This window comes from Chrysochloris asiatica, unplaced genomic scaffold (assembly GCF_000296735.1).
Source record: "Chrysochloris asiatica unplaced genomic scaffold, ChrAsi1.0 scaffold00074, whole genome shotgun sequence".
NCBI classification, from domain to species: Eukaryota; Metazoa; Chordata; class Mammalia; order Afrosoricida; family Chrysochloridae; genus Chrysochloris; species Chrysochloris asiatica.
The window spans coordinates 2,732,944-2,738,810 of NW_006408592.1; positions in this window are offsets into that span (position 1 = coordinate 2,732,944).

The following is a 5,867-nucleotide window of genomic DNA, read 5'->3' on the forward strand; positions in this document are numbered from 1 at the left end:
AAGTTTGGGTGTTCTTGTGCTTCTCCCCTCAATTCATATCAGCTGGATGCTTCACTCTCAGCTATAGTCCTCTGTGGCTATATCCTTGTCCATGGGATCAGGTGTCCCCTGGTCTCACCACACTTTGGACCAACCAGCCATTCCCTTTTCGCTCATCTCCAAGTCAATGGGAATCTATGGAATGTGATTGAACTCATCCCATTTCTTCATGCTGCCTTTCCTCCTCTGAAACTTTTGCTTTTAAGAATTTTTGTTCTCAACTTTATTCCTATCCTTGATGCTTAAAGTTTCAGAATGAGATACTGTGTATCAACTAAATAACCCCAGAGGCATTTTGTTATTTGTTTTGTTTATTCAATAATTTCCTTATTTCCAAAATGGAATCTTCTGTAAAGGATACCAGTGGATTAAGAAAGAGGAGATCTGGAGTCTGGCATGTGGCATGCCTGTGCCCTCAAGTTCACAAGTTCTACAAGTTTGTACAGGTCACTCAGTCTCTCAGTGACTTTATGAACTCCTCACCCATAAAATCAAAGAAAATGATTTCTTCACAGAATTGTGAAAATAAGAAACATTCTAGGAAAGGCCTTTAGAGAATATAAGATATATGTTGTTGTTGTGAATTGCCATCAAGTCGGTTCTGACCCATAGCGACCCTGAACAGGGTTTCCAAGGCTGTAAATCTTTACAGGAACAGAAAGCCTCATCTTTCTCCAGAGGAGCAGCTGGTAGTTTAGAACTGCTGACCTTGTGGTTCACAGCCCGATTCGTAACCACTATGCTACCAGAGTCTCCTTTATACATAGTATCTATCTATCTATCTATCTATCTATCTTCTATCATCTATCTATGTACTTATCTGTTTGTCTAGTAGTATTACAATTACTACTATTATTGTCATCACCGCAGCCATTTAATAGTAACCCTGGCTAAAATCTTTGATTTTCTCGTGTCTCATTGTATGATGAAAGACAGCTTCTGTGTTCAGTTGTACCTTGGTATCAAGGGAGATTTTATTTAGGAGGAGATTCTAGAAGTCAGTTTTCAACAGTGAGTCACCCTTAGCTTGGGAGAAGGAAAGAACATTTCAAATAAAGTTAGAAATATTATCAAAATTTGAAATAATCTGGTGATTTTACACTGTAATGCTGGGATGTCCAGTGTGGTAGGGTGGGAACCTTAAAGATAAGGCTCCTGAGGGAAGATCAGGTCAAACCAAAAGGATAGGTCTGCAATCCTCAGTACTATGTTGACTATGGCTAATTTTAAGCTAAAATATCAAACATAGTTATAATTAATTCTAAACAACATATGATATGCAGATGACACAGTCTTGCTTGCTAAAAGTGAAGAAAATTTGTAGCACTTACTAATGAAGATGACAGTTGAAACTTTCAGTATAGATGACACCTCAATAAAAAGAAAACAAAAATCTTCACAACTAGTCCAATAGGCAACATCTTATAAACAGCGTAAAGACTGAAGTTGTGAAGGATTCATTCACTTGTATTCACAATCAATGTTCATGGAAATCAAAGAGGTTGTTGTCTTGCCTTTTGAGATCCAGCAGGCTGTGGGCCCACCCTTTAAGATTCAAGAGATTGTAGCTCTACCTTTTGAGATTGAGGAAACGGTTTCCTGTGCTTCTTGTCTCATTGGTTTTTCCTTCCTGGTTACTTGGCCTCTTGGCCCCTTGAGCCCTTCAATAATATGGGGCACCAACCATTCCTCCCATGGCACTCTCTTTGATTCTCTATTGGGTTTGATAATTTCTTGCAATGGCCACACAGAACACATACATCAAACTCACATTAGGGGTTTGTTAGGGAAATTAACAGGTTACAATTTGGGGTCAGACATGCACAGGGTACAGTTGTTTCGGTTAATTGCTGATAAATGCCCACAGCACACACCAGTCCACCATAAGTCTCAAATTGAAGACACTTGGCTCCAGTTTTGTGGGTCAGCAAATCCAGCTCCCCCACTTAAGTACCTGGAGCTTCTGCAAGCAATCCTACTGTCCAAAGTCACTCAGCTTTGCTTGCTCCACAGGCTGGGAAGTCCACTGCTCTGTCTCATGCTCTGGTCCTTGGTGCTACTGCTCCTCTGCCACTCCTCCAGTGTCACAGCTTTCTGTCCCTGAGTCAAATAGGCTTAATGCACAAGGATCTTGGTACCCAAAGGATGTGCTCCACTCCTAGCTCTTCTACACTGATGGTAGTGAGATCCCCACTCCTACTTCTGATATGGCTCATTTTAAAACCATACTAGAGTTTCAAGTTTTTACATGACAGACAATTCTGCTAACATCTGCAGATGAATTACGTATCTTTTCCTACCTTCTCTTACCCAGATCTAGCAGGACAGAAAGGTTGTTTTGTGGGAGTAGCAAATGATGGCTAGAGGAGACATTAGATACTTCACTATGCCATAACCCCTCAGGCTTTTTGGGCTGGCCTGACCTATGCCCTGTTCAGGCAAGTGTTACAAAGCTCTTTACCTGTAACGATAAGTGTTCGCAGACACCGCCTAAAGCCCTAAAGCCTCCCGTCCTCTCCAGGTACTCAGCTCTCTCCCTCCGTGAGTTGGCTCCTGTGCCATCTTGCTCTGTCTCCTGGCCATCATTTGGTTGTTCTGCTATTATTTCCCCATCCCTGTTTCTTACTGTCTGTACTGTCTCTGATGTTAAAGCTCTCCTTACCTCTTTCTGAGCTCTCAACAAAATTGCCTTTGCCATTCAACTAACAGTCTCTTCTACACAATTTAAGTGCGTTCATGATTGTCATTGTTGTTATTAAGCACTGTCATGCTGTTTCCAATTCATATCGACCCAGTGTAGGGTTTCTGGGGAGTGTCTAGTGGGTTTGAGACACCAACCTTTCAGTTAACAGTTCAGTATTATCCTACAGCACCACACAAGAACTCCAAGCTTTTAGTATTAGTATTATACTAAAAGTCTTCCAGCCTCTACTCACTGCGCAATTCTAAAACCACTTCCAGAATTTTAGTTTTTTGTTAGAGCAGCACCCCACTCCTGGTACCAGATTCTGTCCTAGTGATATGGTGCTGCTTTAACAAAGTACTATAAGTGGAACGCTTTCAGAAATATACATTTATTGTTTCACAGTTTATGAGGCTAGAATTTCAATGTCAGGGTGCCAGCTTGAGGGGAAAGGCTTTCTGTATCTGTTGGCTCTCAATTAGGAGGAAGGTCCTGGGACCTTTATACATCTGTGGGCCTGGTGTTCCTAGGGGACCTCCATGTGTCTTCAGTCTTTGCCTGAAATAAGGAGGTTCTCAGCGTAGCAACCCCAGGTTCAAAGCATGTGTTCTGATCCTGGCTCTCCTTTCTTAGTGGCAGTGATGTCCTTCCTTCTCTGCATGCTTCTCTCTACTTTTATCTTTTGTAAGATTCAAGGTGAAGCAGGTCACACCAATTCGTGGCTGTGAACTGAGTAAGGATATTGCATTCCACCCTAATCCCCTTACAACTGATTGGTTGATCACATCAGATTTCGTGGTTACATAATTGCTAATCCACTAAGAATCATGGTTCAGCCAAGTTTACACATATATTTGGGGGACAGAATTCAATCATGATAGTAGGAATTATTTATTGTCTTCCTAGAACCCAGAAGTAACTGAATAATCCTTGTCGCTATGCTTGCTTCCCTAGATTAGTTTGAAATGTGCTTTATGTGAAATAGAAGGAAGTGGGCAGAGGGAGTTATGTATGTGTATGGTGTGTGGAGGGGTAGGATATGTTTTCCTGTTTTTGTGCTGTAATCTAGTTTACTTCTCTGTATTACTCCCCACTTATCACGCCAGTTTAAAAGTCATTGACTTTTTATCATTCTATTCACCCTGCCCTGTAATATTTCTTCTGTCATATCATGTCGCTCTTAGTGAAGAGCATGTTTAAGCAGCCAGCTCTCTAATTATGGTACAGCATAATTACAATTATGTTAAACAATTATTTGTTGCGCATGTCACCTCTAGTTGATTGTGAGGTTGTTAAGGGCAGAGTCCATGTCTTACTGATCTTTATTTTCCTACAATGCTCAGTACAGCACCAATGCACACATTAGGCATATGATTAAATATTTCTTAAACAAATTGTAATAACTAGATTAATATTGAAAGGGCATAGATTTTCGTTAAGTATTTTCCCCCCAATCACCTCTTGCTCTCATCTCTGAGAAGAACAATTATTTTCTTCTTTGAATTTGAGGATTTATATGGCTTGTTTTTGTTAATTGCTTGTTGAAAAGTAGGCTTAAATTAATCTGCTTATACTTGGGCACGTGGTGGAATTTTAAAGGGTGAGAACGCATTCCTTGAGTAAAGAGGACTCCTTGTCTTTATCTGATGTTAATTGCACCCATCATTGAACTAGCTAGAATTGTAAGATTTATTCATTAACAAGATTCTAAAGTGAACTTCACCCATGGGGGCTTCAGGTTAAAAGCCAATTTAATGATACTGTGCTAATGATTAGTGTGATAAGAACACCTTTGCATAGACAGGGAAGATCAGGGCTTCATCTGTGTCTCACTAAAGAGCTTGCTGAAGTTTTGTTGTTTAATGTAGATTGTTTACATTTTTTATTCTTATATGTGGTGCTGTGGGATAAAGCACTGGACCGCAAGATGGGTTTGAACCACAAGGTTGGTGGTTCAAATTTACCAGCTGCTCCTTGGAAACCCTATACAGGATTGCTATGAGTCAGAAATGACTCGATGACACTTAACAACAACAACAACAACAACATAAGAACAAATAGCAATTCTAGTTTGAATTCCAGATGAAGTGCGAAATCTGAAAATAAAATTGAAGATAAAAGAAATAAGAACTGAATCAACATATATGAGGAAATAACTATCATTTTTTTAAACTAAGGAAGAGGACAAGAAATAATGATTATTTTACCATTGTCTTATAAAGAAACGTAAAATCCATCCTTAAGTTGCATCCAACCAACAATTTACCAAATACCTACTAGGCTAGTGCTGCACTGTGCTAGAATTTTGAAAGAACTGATGATCCAGTATCTGGTTCCAGCTAGGAATTTACCATCTGGTTGAGAAGACGTTATTGATACGTTTGAAGCAATGGTTATGTATATAAATGGCTTGTAAATAAAACCAGTTGCTGTGAAATAAATTCTGACTCATGGCAACATTGTGTATGCAGAAGAAAATTGTGCTCCATAGGGATTTCAGTGACTGATTTTTTTGGAGGTAGAGCTCCAGTTCTTTCTCCCAAAGTATCTCTGGGCGGACTTGAAGAATAACTGTTTCAGTTAGTAGCAGACAGCAAACACTCTGTGTCATTTAGCAACTTGATACAATACATTTTGTTGTTGTTAAGTACTGTGGAGTTGGTTCAAACTCATAGTGACCCTGTATAGGGGTTCCGAGGCTTTACGACTTTACAGGAGCAGAAAGCCTCATCTTTCCCCAAGCAGAGAGGCTGTGAGGCTTGAACTGTGGACCTTGTGGTTCACTGTCCAATGCTTATTGTATGGAGCCACCGCACTCCCAAGACAGCACATAGAAAGTTCTAAAGTATTCTGGCTCTGACCTTCCCGCCTTTGCCTTGAACACTTGAACACCATCCATTTCACTGCCCTAGTTCAGGACCTCAGTGATTCTCACTGTGACCATTGCAATAATACTTACTGTGTGGAACTTAGTACTTAAATATTTATTGTCTAGATGAGTGAATATGCAAATGCACATAAAACTATAGACTATTAGAGGAAAATATTAGTGTCTGGTGCCTTGTTCTTTGCCAATTCTTTCAATGCACTTTTGACTTCCTCCCTGAGTATCATTGGCTCTTGTTCATTGTGTGGATCATGACAA